Source organism: Adiantum capillus-veneris, chromosome 4 (genome assembly GCF_014529385.1).
Source record: "Adiantum capillus-veneris isolate H3 chromosome 4, ASM1452938v2, whole genome shotgun sequence".
Classification (NCBI taxonomy): domain Eukaryota; kingdom Viridiplantae; phylum Streptophyta; class Polypodiopsida; order Polypodiales; family Pteridaceae; genus Adiantum; species Adiantum capillus-veneris.
The window spans coordinates 134,676,845-134,692,036 of NC_140934.1; positions in this window are offsets into that span (position 1 = coordinate 134,676,845).

The following is a 15,192-nucleotide window of genomic DNA, read 5'->3' on the forward strand; positions in this document are numbered from 1 at the left end:
GTGTCATTTCTGACATTGTATGTGCAGTCTTGGATTGCTGACAAGGATGACTTCCTTCGGCGCCGGACAAGAGAGTATCGAGGAAGGGATGCGGCCCTAGCACAGTAACTTTCAAAGCTTTGCAAGTCGCCGATAGTAGTTTTTCACAATTCCATGTCACAAGAGGGTTCAATAGCAACTTACACATTCAAGACACTATCACGCTTCTTGGGTGGACCGGTGCTGCCCAAAAGTGCAGATAAAGTCATTCTTGTGGACAAAGTGTTTGCTAGAGATTGTTTTGGTTACTGCCCAGGCTATACAGGTGGTCGGGCAGCGTATTACTACACCTACACAGCAATGGCACTAGCTCTTGGTAGACAAAACCCAGATGAACTTTTAGAGTATGCCAAACATCTCATGATTCGTTACAAGGGTGACGTGCCAAAAAACAAAATTGAACCTGCAAAATCTTGATACACTTCAAGTAGCAATTGTATAAGATCATGTATTACATAAATTTTGTACAATGTCATCCACTCAGAGTATCTTTCTCCACTTGTGATTCACATACACCATTGTCTCTCTCCACCTTCGTTGACTTTCACGAGCTCCGGAGTTGTTGTATGCCATTGATCTTTTAGCTTTTTGTTGTTGTAAATGTGTGATGGCTTGTGCTGTTGCTGAATTTGCCAAGACTTCTTTTGCCTGCATTCGATGAATGATTCTACGATAGAACCATTCAAATAGTTCTCTCAAACTGTTAGCCTTGATTCGAGAGCCACCATGTCGTGTGTGCCTGAAATAAGCATTTCTCGCCATGTAATGAGACTTTTCCATCCCTTGGGTATTCCATATTGCCGGGTTCCCATACTTCTGTATAAAATATGGCAAATGATTGAAGATGATGTGCTGGATATGAAAACAGATTAGTTAGAATGTTTTACAGTCACATATTTGCACATAAGAGAGAAAGAAATACATTATAATACCATGTAGTGAGTAATCTGGGTGTCTGTCCATGCTGTCTTGAATGATTTTTTCAGAAGGTTGAGATTTTCCTTGAACTTGTTCATATCACCTTGTGACCAGTCATCTTTGTCGCACATCAAAATAGGATGTGTATTGATCGCCAAACCTCAGCCTTCGCGTTACGAGTAGTTGGTTCGTGGTCTTTGACTGCAATATGTAGCTTTTTCCAGCTCTGATACTCTACCTTGCTAACATAAGATGTGTTATATATTTTTCCATGTTTTGTTAGCTTTGGATCTCTTGTACCTTGGGGCTTAGATAAAAACCTCCGTGCCTTCACCCCACTGATGGATGGTTTGCATGGGACATCCTTCTCAGCAGTTGATCTCTTTTCATCCCGTTGGATTTTCACATTGCCACCATGAAGCCCCATATCCGACAGTACCATTTCTAAGCACTGCAGGGCTACTTGTCGTTCTGCGGAGTTCTTAATCTTCCAAGCAAACCCGATGTATAAGTAGACCAATTTCTCCACAATTCTACAAAGGGCATGCATTGTACAAATGTGGACATTCACAAGTGGTATTTTCAAAACCGGTCGAAAAGCAGGATCCTCAATGTGACATGTTGGAGCTTTTCTCCACCACTTTGGGTCCATGACCTTTGCAGGCTCCATGCAGAACAAACACGGTAACTTTGCCATTGCACCCATTCCACAATTATACATGCACTTTAATGTTTTAAGGTCACCTGCAAGATGCCACTGAACTTGAAAGTCTCCCCTTCCATCTAGACGTAGTACCTCTCCTTGGTTAGTCTATCGATCAATCACCTCCGGAATATTAGTTCGATGGAACACCCAATATAGAATCTCATGATCTTCTTTCTTTACCTGCAACACAAAATAAATGAGACTTAAGTGGATCTGAACATTTGAGCTTACTTGAGAATCTCGCTTACCTCAAACGCACCAAGCCACCATATGTTAGATTCTGATTGAACACTAAAATATAAAGGATCATCACTGGGACACTTTGAGAGGGCTCTATTCATTAAAGTAATAGTAACACGCTCTAGCTTTTTCTCTTTAACAAGCTCACACTCATCCAGTTTTAACACAAAATGTAATAGCCCACGTGACTCTTCAAATGTGATGTTGTAAAACTCCACCATTCTCTTCTGTAGTATCCACAGGTCCATAAAAATATTGTTGAACTCATCATATGCCATGTTTGCTCCATGGCCACTGTAAGTTGCTTTAATATGAAAGGGCTGTCCAAGATAGTCTCCCTGTGCCTCGTTAAGCTGAAGCCTCTCTTTCCAAACACTTGAGGCCGATGGTAGAAGTTTGGATTTTATACCCTTCCTCACAAATATGGATGAGACAGACTTTTGAATAGCCGAATATCCTCTTTTGCTTACACCAAGTGAATCAAGTGTGCCTTGTATCTCTTTTGCAGGCACTGAGTTCTCTGAAATAAAGCGGTCCACTACATTTCGTTGTAGGACCTTAAACTTCTTGTCATGTACTATATCTGCTGCCAGGCTTCTACTTATAAGTGGCTTCAATCTCTTTCCTATATTGGCTTTGGGGTCAATGTTTTCCTTGTCAGGATAGATTGAATCTCTACATGAAGACAATGCATAAGTAAATAACAGAAAATTTGCTTCACTAACACTATTTAGGCACATGAAAACAATGCATAACAAGAAAAAACAAAAAGATTACTTAACTAAGACAATGTAGCCAACCAAGAAGCATCACCTTAATGCTCGGATTCTTTTCTTGAGACCTCCTGATGCAACCTGCAATGTTTCAAGATTGCGCAATTTCTTCTTTCGGATACGACCACCCAAGATGGTGTCCTTCATTTGACAACTTCGCACCTTTCCTTTCAGTTCTTGTACCTCTGTTTTATGTTGCAAAATGGTAACCTGATCTATAGAATGTAAATGTGAAAGGCGAACAATCTCACATTGTTGAGCTTGGAGAATGCTCTTGTAAGTTTCAGCTTCTCTTGTAAGTGATTTACAATAACCCAGAAGGCCCTTTTCTCCATCACCAGCAAAGGTCAATAAGCTTGTAGGATTGACAAACGGTGGAGACGCATTAGTTATTGGATTATTAGGGTAGAGAGAGCCTCTCGTCCAGATATCTATGTGTTTAGCTCCTTGAGCTCTGAGCGTGTCTATGGAAGCGGGAGGTATATGTGTGTTTGTTTTACTGCGCTTAATCAATGGTTGGTACTCATTGTCCAAATCAATGTGAAGGTGATATTTGGCTCGTTTCTGGGTAACATGTGTGCCATTTGAGGAGTGCGCCATTAGCCAACTGTGCAGGTTTAATGGAAAGTGAATAGCGGCTGCGGATTCGTCCCTCCATGTTAGCCTCATTCCCTCCATATTGACGAGGTTCATTCAATGCAACTGAAAAGAGGATTATCCCTCAATCACTACGAACGAATGTTTAGAAGAGTAAGGAATCTACTTAAAGTACACTTTTTGAAGTTTTACTATGAAAGACCCAACTCTTTTATTTGCCATTTTTTCTAGAGAGAGAGTGCAAAAAATACATTTTCTTAGAAGGCCCTCCAAATGACCTTCGAAATTTCCTAATGATCTGTTTATGCATTTGATTACATTGCAACTTAATGTTCATTGCTGACAAATTATTTGAAATTCTTTTACCAATCAATTTGTCTACCTAAAACTGCATATGCTTTTTAATCACTTATGAGAATGCAATTACTGTGCCAATGTTGTTTGATTTTGCAGTGACTGAAGAAGGCTAAGGACATTCATCTCAAATGCTCTTCCACCTCGACGAACGAGCTTCAACTCAATAGCTTCCGAGGACGGAATCTACATCAGGAAGGGGGGCATGTTAACCCTCACGGCTCACGGACACCCCATCACCTACGACGGATGTGTATTATGTATTTGGTAGAGTCAGGTACCGGGCTTGTCGGACCAATAGGAAAAGGGTAAGAGTGATCGCCAATGAGAGGCGCACTCTAACTGGGACATTCAAGGGATTAGTTGGCTAAGCATGGGCGCCCAAGTGTGAATGGGGTGAGCTCATATAAAAGCCAACTAAACCTAAAATTCACTCATTCTCTCATTTGTGCAATAGAAGAGTGCTCTTGCTCCATCTCCATCTCCATCTTCTTCTTCTTCACCTCCTCGTGTGTGTGTGCATGTGAGAGAGAGAGAGAGAGAGAGAGATAGAGAGAGAGAGGGAGGGAGAGTGTGTGTGCGATCGAGCATTACGAAGGCACGACGGCGGCGAAGCGGTTGAGCGCGGCACGACTGCAGCTTCTTCTTCATCGCGGCGAGGAATCCTCCACGGCAGGAGCATAGAGCGGTGAGTGACACACCATTGCCCTCTTTTGAGCTTGCTAGATTAGTCTTGTTGTGTGCTTGGAGCCATTTGTGGCTCGCACACGGTGTATCGGCAAGTCCCTTGCTTCGACAGTGCGGCAAGGAGCTCACAGGCATCACAGTTATTGTACCCACTGTAGCAAGTGGTTAAAAATGATCCATTGGAGTGGACACAGGATTGTGAACAATTTTTTGATAAGGTCAAAGAAGTTTTGAGCACACTGCCTATTATGCAAGCTCCGGACTGGGAGAAATAATTTTATGTTAACCCGTCAGTTGGAGATGATTCCATTGGGGCTATGCTATTGCAAAGAGGGAAGGAGTCCAAGTATATGAAGCCTGTTTATTATGCTAGCCGAGTTAAAACCCCTCATGAAAGAGAGTACTCAGAGATTGAGTTGGTGATGATCAGTATGGTCTATGCTTGCAGACGATTCACGCATTACCTATTGCAAAAGTCGTTCACTTTTCTCACCATCTATTCATTGTTGTCTCAATTGTTTAATAAGTCAAATATATCAAAGACAATGATGAAATGGGTTATAGAACTGCACAATTTCAATTCACTTTTTTGGTGGAAGAGAGTACTCAGGCTACCCTGGAAGATTTACTCACTTACAAAGAGACTCCTGTTTTTGTTAAGGAAGAGGTGGTGCAAAGGAAGAAGGTCGAAACTCTTGCTATATCCAATGCTTCACTGTTATATTTTGATGGCTCTTATCAAAGAAGTCATGAAGCTGCTTTTGGAGGGATTGTTGTCTATGATGCGCAAGGAAATCTTGTGAGGAAACAAGGGTTAAGTCTTGATGCAAAAAGTAATAATGAAGCAGAGTACATGGCCCTTGAGGGCGGTCTGCATATTTGCTTACAGTTGGGAATTAAACGCCAGAAAGTCAAAGGAGATTCCTTGTTGGATGTGAAGCAGGTATTGGGGGTGTGGAAGAATAAGAACCCTAAGTTGAAAAAGTTGTGTTTCAAAGTGAAATCTCTGCTTAAAAATTTTGAGGCATGGAGTTTACAGCATATTGAGAGGTCTCAGAATGAAGAAGCTCATGATGCTGCCCAAGAAATGATCACCTGTGTGTTTGTGTTGAAGGATGATGCCCCTCTATATCATGGAAGAGAAGTGCTATCAAAGGAAGCAGATTTTCTGCTTACAGGTGTTTTACTTGAAGATTTTCCATCATCCAAAAACTATGCTTTTATGAGAAGAGTCAAAAAGTACAAAATGCTTGATGGTGTGCTTTACATGAAAGGAAGTGATTTGATATTGAAATGTGTGCCCTGGAAAGAAGAAATATATAAGATTTTGGAAGAGAACCATGAAGGATCCTGTGGAGGACATTTTGCCATGAAAATTATGCTACATAAGATTTTACAAGAAGGCTATGTGTGGCCGAGTGTCCATCGGGATGTGAACCATTGGTGCAAGTCTTGTTTGTCTTGCCAGAAGATGGGGAAGAGAATTTTGAAGCCTAAACTGTGAAAGACAATTTTAGCTTTTGATGTATTTGAAAAATGGGGTCTTGATTCTATTGGACCCTTACCCATGACTGGTAAAAGGAATGTTTACATTCTGACAGCAGTGGATTATTTGTCACGTTAGGCACAAGCTAAGGCTGTCAAACTAATTACTAGTAAAGAAATGGGGAAGTTTGTGTACGAAGATATATGTTGCAACTTTGGTGTGCCTTTGGAACTACTTTCTGATCAGGGATCAGGATTCAAAGGAGAGTTGTTTGATTTAATCACCTATACCTGTCCCTGTCCCTATCACCTGTAACCTGTAACCTGTATCCCGAATCCCGAATCTCGAAGCTCGAAGCAGAAGGTACTCAAAGAAGATCCTCCGTGGGGGCACCAAAAGAATGTGAGTGGGATGAAAACACACAAAATGACTCTATAATGACCCGACACACACTCTTGGGATGATATACACACACACTATGGGCACCACTCGGCTTATACAACCCACCTAGCCGAGACAGGGAACACACCTATGGAGTGAGAGGAGAGAGACTACCCACTTACCCACTCCACACAGAGAGACACACACATACACACCCAAAAAACTCAGCTCAAAAGAGGAGAATTTCTGATGTTTAGATACAAATCAGCTTGGGCCAACACCAATGGGGCAAATATCTCACACAATATGGGTAAAAGATGCTAGATACAATCACAAATTGGAGTAGAAGCTTCGCTCATAGGAGAAACTTACACAGCCCAAACAGCAGAAAAACAGTGAGGAATTTGGCAAAATGGTCAGCACCATTGCGTCCAAAACGGTCCAAAACCCCAGTCCACAATGTCAAAGTGCTCAAATCTGACCTCGGATGAGCAGTTTATGGCCAAAACAAGCTCCAAAAACAACAAAAAAATAGTTGCGGCTGTTCCTCCTCTTCTCACCACGTTTTTTCTAGTCTTCTCTCAGTTTTTTGCGTTCCCACACTTAGATTTATTACTTGGGCACCCTTGGCCTTTTAGTGGACCTCAAACGGACCCCGAACATACCAAAAACTGACCTCGCAGTGCATAGTTGTCACCCTCCTGCATCCATCCGCACACTTGGCACTCAACTTTTTCCAATAATGCATCCTGCCACCACGTGATATGGCCCCAAAATATGGTCCTCATGATGACCTTTCTGCATAATTATCACAAGGAAACACCCACGTTCTGTCCATACTTATCCACGTGCAAGTATTGACCCCATTCGACATCCTGACGCCACTAGATGCCATCTGACGCACCTGCTTACCTCATGTGGTCGGCCCGCAGATAGCTTCCTCAAGAAGTTTTACGGGCTACCAACTCCTCATTATTATATAAAAAACACACTGGTACTGGAGATGATGAAAATCGATGCACTATGTACATGCTCTCCTACCTGTACACATGTGGGCCCCACGTAACCCCCTGGCTCTGGAAAATGGGCAATTCCTTATTTGATGCACCATGCATGTATATGTACATATGCGCAATCCCTTGCTCCAAAAAACTTCTGACAACGGCAAGTGGGCCGACTTGATGGTTTTTGAAGGGGATCGGGGAGCACCACAGACGGAGAGTGAGAGAGAGAGAAGGAGACACACACACGATGTGGGTGGGGAGACTGTGAAGTGGCAGCTCCCCCTATACAATATACTCACTATAAGTATAGGGTAACAGTGGGCGGGCGCCCATGACCTGGGCGACCGGTCAAGGCACATAGGCCTTAACCCCAACAACCTCCCACTTAAAGGCCAATGTGCCTTTAAACAAGATCTACTAGTGTACAACTAATAGAAGGTGAGATATTCTCTCAACCTATGCCCACTGACTCTCGATGAGCTAGTGCATCCGGCTCTACTGATAGACAAACATCCCGCTGCGGAATCCACACAGAGCTAGATCCAAGATCTGCAAAGAGTCTACAAGAGCTCATGCACTCCTTCAAGTATCGGTCCAATACCTGCAAACCTCCCCTATGCTCTATGCCGAGATCAGTCATCGAACAACTAATCAACCCTGCTGCAAATGCTCCCACTGCAGCTGCTATGTCGGGCCTCGAGATCAGCATCTCGTACATGAGGACACCAAACGTTGATGCAACCTTGGCAAACTCTGCCACCTCCAACTCAGAACTCAACTCATGGCAATCATGTCCCCTATCATAGAGACCATGGCACTCTGACTCCGAGCTCTGGAGTGACTCCTCGTGCCCACCACATATCACATGTGTACCAAGAGTATCCATCTGTCCTGAATCTGCATCAAGCTCTGGCATAAGCATATCAAGAAATGACTCCACAATAGCCGACATCTCAGCATCCATGCAAGTCATCTCTGTCATCACCTCTGATGACTCATCCTGCTGTGACTCACTAGAGCTGTCCCGCTCTACTTGTGCATCCGTAGACGCAACCTACACAACAAGGTCACTGCTCTGCACTCCATGCAAAGCATCCTGCAACCCACAATCAAAAGAGACTCGCCTGCTCTCTCGCTCTCTACCTGGCTGCATGATCACAGAGACAACACCGTCTCTCTCGTGATCCACATGCAATGGGTAACCTGTACCACTCCTAGCACCTCTCGCAATCACTAGCGAACCCAAATGCATCACAAAATCTCGCTCTCGTAGAGAAATCTGACATCCACAATCTCTAAGCTGACCAATCGAGATCAAACTCACTGTCAAATCTGGTACATAGCGCACATGTCGTAACAAGTAAGATGCACCACTCGGTAATGACAGTCTCACATCTCCTGCACCTGCTATCGCATGCACCGATCCATCGGTCAAACGTACACTGCCAAGCATCCCGCTAGAATAGCTACAAAACCATTCACGATGCGGCGCGACATGAAACATAGCATCTGCGTCTAGCAACCACTGCGAAGGGAGTGCACTATCCACATGTATAGCATCTCGTGCATAGCTCGAGGTAAAAGTGACATCCTCGTCACTAGTATACTCTGACACTACATGTGCCTCAACTGTCAAAGCAACTGAGTCCATGGCATCACTACATACATCTCTGCGACTGCCATGTCTCCTACGATGTCGCATACGACGAAAACAGCATCGTCTAACGTGTCCAGAATGACCACAATACCAACATGTCACCTGTCGGCGTGCTCGTGAATGTACATGTCTCACACGAGTCCGTGATGACTCATATCTATCATACATTTCATGTAATCTGCGCCAAAGTGCTCTCGAAGTAGCCTCATACATAACAAGAGCATATACAGATTCCACAAGGTGCAAAGAGAGTGTAGATAGTGCCATCTCCTCTAGCTCCTTCCACTGATCGTCAGACATGTTTGAAGGTCTACCTACATCACCACTCAATGGTCGATGCAACCCTCGCTGTGTCAATGCATCAAGCATACACTCTCTCCATGCCGCAAAGTCTGACCCATCAAACACGCGCATCTGTGAGAGGTCACAATCTGATCGATCACCTGTCTCTGCCATGAGCATAAGTAGCAAGCTAGATAGCAAAACCACCTCACCAACAACACCTGGAAACTGTCTACCAATATGGCCAGAAACACAATGTAAAACCTGTGAGACACACTCCAAAATAGAGCTCCCGCAATGTCAACCAAATCAGCCCTAAACTGGCTCGAATCGCATCAACAAAAGTCTGCAAATATGGCTGTAAAATATGGCTACAAATCAGCCCCAAAATTCAGCTCTTAAACAACTACATATACAAGTCACAAATGTGTCCCAAATCAGCCTACAACTGAGCCATACATGGACACCTGCAAAGAGGAAACAATGGCTGAAAATTCAGCGCCCAAATAAGCCCTCAAACCTGCCTGTAAACTTGTAAACCTGTAGCTGAAACCTGCTGAAAAACCTCAAGCCATTAGTGCTCGAATCCGGCTACCTAGCTCGTAGCCACACAAGCATATATCACAATACTCACTCCTGTGAGTGTGCCAAGATAACTATACGCCTGTCAAACCTTTAGCGAATCACCAAGCCCACACTGTGCGGTATCGATGCATACACACGCACAAATCTCCCACCTGCAGAGAACACCGCACGCAAATGCTGAGTGCAACCCGCAATCTCTACATAGATCGCATAAATGATGCGCATAAAACTCGGGGGAAAATTTCGCCAGAGTTTCGTCAGTAAAACGGCCACAAAACCAGTAACCAAACTGACTGCACGCTTAAAACCATGAGCAACCAAAGCACATCAAACCGCACTCCAAATGCATGCACCAATCTCCACACTTTGCATACATCATTGCAAACACCTGCAAATCTAGTACACAAATATCTGCTCTACCTGTGACTGCCAAAAAACATGCTCGAGGCATACATTGCCGAGCTCAAAATGCAATCACATTAGTCTCCCTGAGCATCAAACCACATAAGGCATACATCGTATCCTCCCACCTGTGAGGAAACTTGCAGCAAATATCACTCTCACATCTCACATCAAACCATGTGTGGAATCCTCGACACACAATAAACAACTGCTGCTGCAGAAAATTCAGTGTTCAGAATTTTAAAATTTTGATATGACGAGCGCGTCCGGAGCGTGCCAAAACCCCAAGGTAGACTCCTGGATCACATGTATCCGAGTCCGGGTGTGAAAGCTATGCCAAAAACCTCCATTTCGATCCAAAAACGCAGCATAAACTGCCAAAAGAGGGCTGAAAAATGCAGCCCCTCAACCGTAGCTCGAATGAGGTTTTTGATGGCTCGAATGGCTTTGAAAGGGGGGTAAATCGTCAGCATGCCTGTTGAAAACGCTCTCGAAAAGCTGAATTTGGCGATGCCGAAGTCGAAACCCTGTTTGCACTCTTGAAAGTGCACACGCGCGAACGCGATTTCGGGAATGAAACTGGCTCTCCGCTGTCGTCGTGACTGTGCACACATGCGCTCCCTCCGCACCTATGCTCTGATACCAATTGAAGGGGATCGGGGAGCACCACAGACGGAGAGTGAGAGAGAGAGAAGGAGACACACACAGGATGTGGGTGGGGAGACTGTGAAGCGATAGCTCCCCCTATACAGTATACTCACTATAAGTATAGGGTAACAGTGGGCGGGCGCCCATGACCTGGGCGACCGATCAAGGCACATAGGCCTTAACCCCAACAGTTTTTTTTAGCAATGGTATGTTTAGAAATTTATGGAGTGAGCCGGGGTAATAAGCTCCAAGCCATGCTTTACGGCGCTATATTTGGTGGTCGGGGTCACCCGCTACGCCACTGAGAAAATGGCTCAGGTTGGGGGCAAAACAGAAATTTCAGGTTTGGACATGGGGAAGTTGGGGAGAGCATGCCAAGTGGCAATGGAATAACCCCACATGGGGGGATCATGTGAAAAAAGGGGGGGAGTGGGTACCCCCTAAAGGTGTATCAAAGGAGTTAATGGAGCTTCTTGGCCTTGCTTGAGAGGGCTTGTGGGCTTTGGGGAGAGGAGGGGGTGCCCAATTTGTGTTTCCACTACCTGGACAGGCGCCCTGCCCATTTTTTGGACCGCGAACACTATCCCCCTCCCCACTTGCCTTGGTCAAAAAGTGGCCGACAGCCATTTTTTACCCAAAAAAGGCTCAAAATGGACCAATAAAAAGGTGCCTAAAGGGGGATATGAAGTCGGCTAAGAGGGGAGAGAAAATCCCTTGGGATAAGAGCCAAAAAATCCCCCTTTAATAGCTGCATTTCTCTACACACCTGCCGACACTTTCCAGAGACCTCTTTTTTGGAGCTTTTTGAAAACCCCCGCACTTCAAATGCTTGTAACTTGCTCATCCCTTTCGGAATCAAGCATACGGCTGCTCTACGGACATCTACGCAAGCCAATCTATACACTCATGTTCTTTGATTCTTCTAATTCTAAGTGTGGTTTCCGCTAGAGTTGTTTTTCTCCAAGATTTACAAGTGTTTAACACAGGTGAATTCGACGGTGTAGCTGTTGTTCTTTTCGACGGTGCGATTGGTGCAAGGCTATAGGGGCATTCATTTTCATTGTCATTTGCACTCCACAACGTGTCCCATCGTGCCTTGCCAAATGTAGTGTTTGAGTTGGGCTGTGTGTTTCCCATGTTTACACTACCATGCTATGCAAATTTCACCTTAAATGGACTTGTCATGAAATGTAACTGAACAATTGACCCCTTTCTTTCTGTTATTTTCTTCTTCAAGTATTGAAAGTCATGTGCCATATGCAATGACTTGCATAACTCCCCCATTCTTGTTCTAGGTCATCTTGACCTTGTCGTGATAAAGGCGTGCACGTGCATGGGTGGTGGTAACAGTGTCTAATGCATGGCCACATAATGTAAAGACTATGTGCTGCTGGACAGAAATCTTCCTGGACACATGAACATTTATCTGCATTCTTTGAGTTAAATGAAAAAGAGTGAATTGAGGGCCATTTTGATCATCCATTAAAGTCAACCATGCAGCTCCCAAGAAAGCACACCTGTCTTATCCTCTGATTTTGCCAAAATTTCAGCAGCATAACAGCATAAATGGCTTAAAAGACCAAAAAATCAGCCATCATAACTTGGAAAAATTTTGCCAGAGTTTCCCCAGAAGTAGAGCAGTAAGAACCCAAAATATAGACTGTATATGTATGCAGAAACTACCAACAATAGAACCCGAGCATCAATTAGGAATCACTAGTACATAGCCTATGGCGAGGTCACGAAAAGGGTGCTCCAGCTACATGTATCACCGAAAGGATCTCCACATTTGAGAATCCCCCAGCTCAATAAAACCTCACGCTATCGACCTTCACACGAAGGCTTATGCAAATCTCGTATAGTCAAGTCTTAGAAATGATTATCTTCCATACCAAGTCTCAGAAATGGCTGGGACTGCAAGATAAAACCAAATATGGCTCCACAAAGGCGTATAATGGTAGTTTGCACAAGTAACGTACAATCCAGCAGAATATGCGCTCAAACAGGCGCCAAATGATGCATACCCACAACAACTGCAAGTGACACCACTGCTAGTATATCACTGTACTCCAACTACCTGTACCTATGTTAATCACATGTCCCTGTCCCTGTCCCTATAACCTATAACCTGTAACCTGCAACTTGTAACCTGTAATCCCGAATCTCGAAGCTCAAAGCTCGAAGGAGAAGGTACTCGAAGAAGATCCTCCGTGGGGGCACCAAAAGAATGTGAGCGGGATGAAAACACACAAAATGCCTCTATAATGACCCGACACACACTCTTGGGATGACATACACACACACTATGGGCACCACTCGGCTTACACAACCCACCTAGCCGAGACAAGGAACACACCTATGGAGTGAGAGGAGAGAGACTACCCACTTACCCACTCCACACAGAGAGACACACACACACACCCAAAAAACTCAGCTCAAAAGAGGAGAATTTCTCATGTTTAGATACAACTGAGCTTCGGCCAACACCAATGGGGCAAATATCTCACACAATATGGGTAAAATATGCCAGATACAATCACAAATTGGAGCAGAAGCTTCGCTCATAGGAGAAACTTACACAGCCCAAATAGCAGAAAAACAGTGAGGAATTTGGCAAAATGGTCAGCACCATCGCGTTCGAATTGGCCCAAAACCCCAGTCTACAATGTCAAAGTGCTCAAATCTGATCTCGGATGAGCAGTTTATGTCCAAAACAGGCTCCAAAAACACCAAAAACATAGTTGCGGCTGTTCCTCCTCTTCTCTCCACGTTTTTTCTAGTCTTCTCTCAGTTTTTTGAGTTCCCACACTTAGCTTTATTACTTGGGCACCCTTGGCCTTTTAGTGGACCTCAAACGAACCTCGAACATGCCAAAAACTGACCTCGAAGTGCATAGTTGTCACCCTGCTGCATCCATCCGCACACTTGGCACTCAACTTTTTCCAATAATGCATCCTGCCACCACGTGAAGTGGCCCCAAAATATGGTCCTCACGATGACCTTTCTACATAATTATCACAAGGAAACACCCACGTTCTGTCTGTACTTATCCACGTGCAAGTATTGACCCCATTCGACGTCCTGACGCCACTAGATGCCATCTCACGCACCTGCTTACCTCATGTCGTCGGCCCGCAGATAGCTTCCTCAAGAAGTTTTACGCGCTACCAACTCCTCATTATTATATAAAAAACACACTGGTAGTGGTTACGATGAAAATCGATGCACTATGTACATGCTCTCCTACCTGTACACATGTGGGCCCAACGTAACCACCTGGCTCTGGAAAATGGGCAATTCCTTATTTGATGCACCATGCATGTATATGTACATATGCGCAATCCCTTGCTCCAAAAAACTCCTGACAACGGCAAGTGGGCCGACTTGATGGTTTTTTTTAGCAATGGTATGTTTAGAAATTTATGGAGTTAGCCGAGGTAATAAGCTCCAAGCCATGCTTTACGGCGCTATATTTGGTGTTCGGGGTCACCCGCTACGCCTCTGAGAAAATGGCTCAGGTTGGGGGCAAAACAGAAATTTTAGGTTTGGACATGGGGAAGTTGGGGAGAGCATGCCAAGTGGCAATGGAATAACCGCACATGGGGAGATCATGTGAAAAAAGGGGGGGAGTGGGTACCCCCTGGAGGTGTATCAAAGGAGTTCATGGAGCTTCTTGGCCTTGCTTGAGAGGGCTTGTGGGCTTTGGGGAGAGGAGGGGGCACCCAATTTGTGTTTCCACTACCTGGATAGGCGCCCTGCCCATTTTTTGGTCCCCGAACACTGTCCCCCCCCCACTTGCCTTGGTCACAAAGTGGCCGACAGTCCATTTTGAACCCAAAAAAGGCTCAAAATAGACCAATAAAAAGGTTCCTAAACGGGGAATTGAAGTCGGCTAAGAGGGGAGAGAAAATCCCTTGGGATAAGAGCCAAAGAATCCCCCTTTAATAGCTGCATTTCTCTACACACATGCAGACACTTTCCAGAGACCTCTTTTTTGGAGCTTTTTGAGAACCCCCGAACTTCAAATGCTTGTAACTTGCTCATCCCTCTCAGAATCAAGCATACGGATGCTCTACGGACATCTACGCAAGCCAATCTATACACTCATGTTCTTTGATTCTTCTAATTCCAAGTGTGGTTTCCGCTAGAGTTGTTTTTCTCCAAGATTTACAAGTGTTTAACACAGGTGAATTCGACGGTGTAGCTGTTGTTCTTTTCGACCGTGTGATTGGTGCAAGGCTATAGGAGCATTCATTTTCATTGTCATTTGCACTCCACAACGTGTCCCATCTTGCCTTGCCAAATGTAGTGTTTGAGTTGGGCTGTGTGTTTCCCATGTTTACGCTACCATGCTATGCAAATTTCACCTTAAATGGACTTGTGATGAAATGTAACTAAACAGTTGGCCCCTTTCTTTATGTTATTTGCCCTTT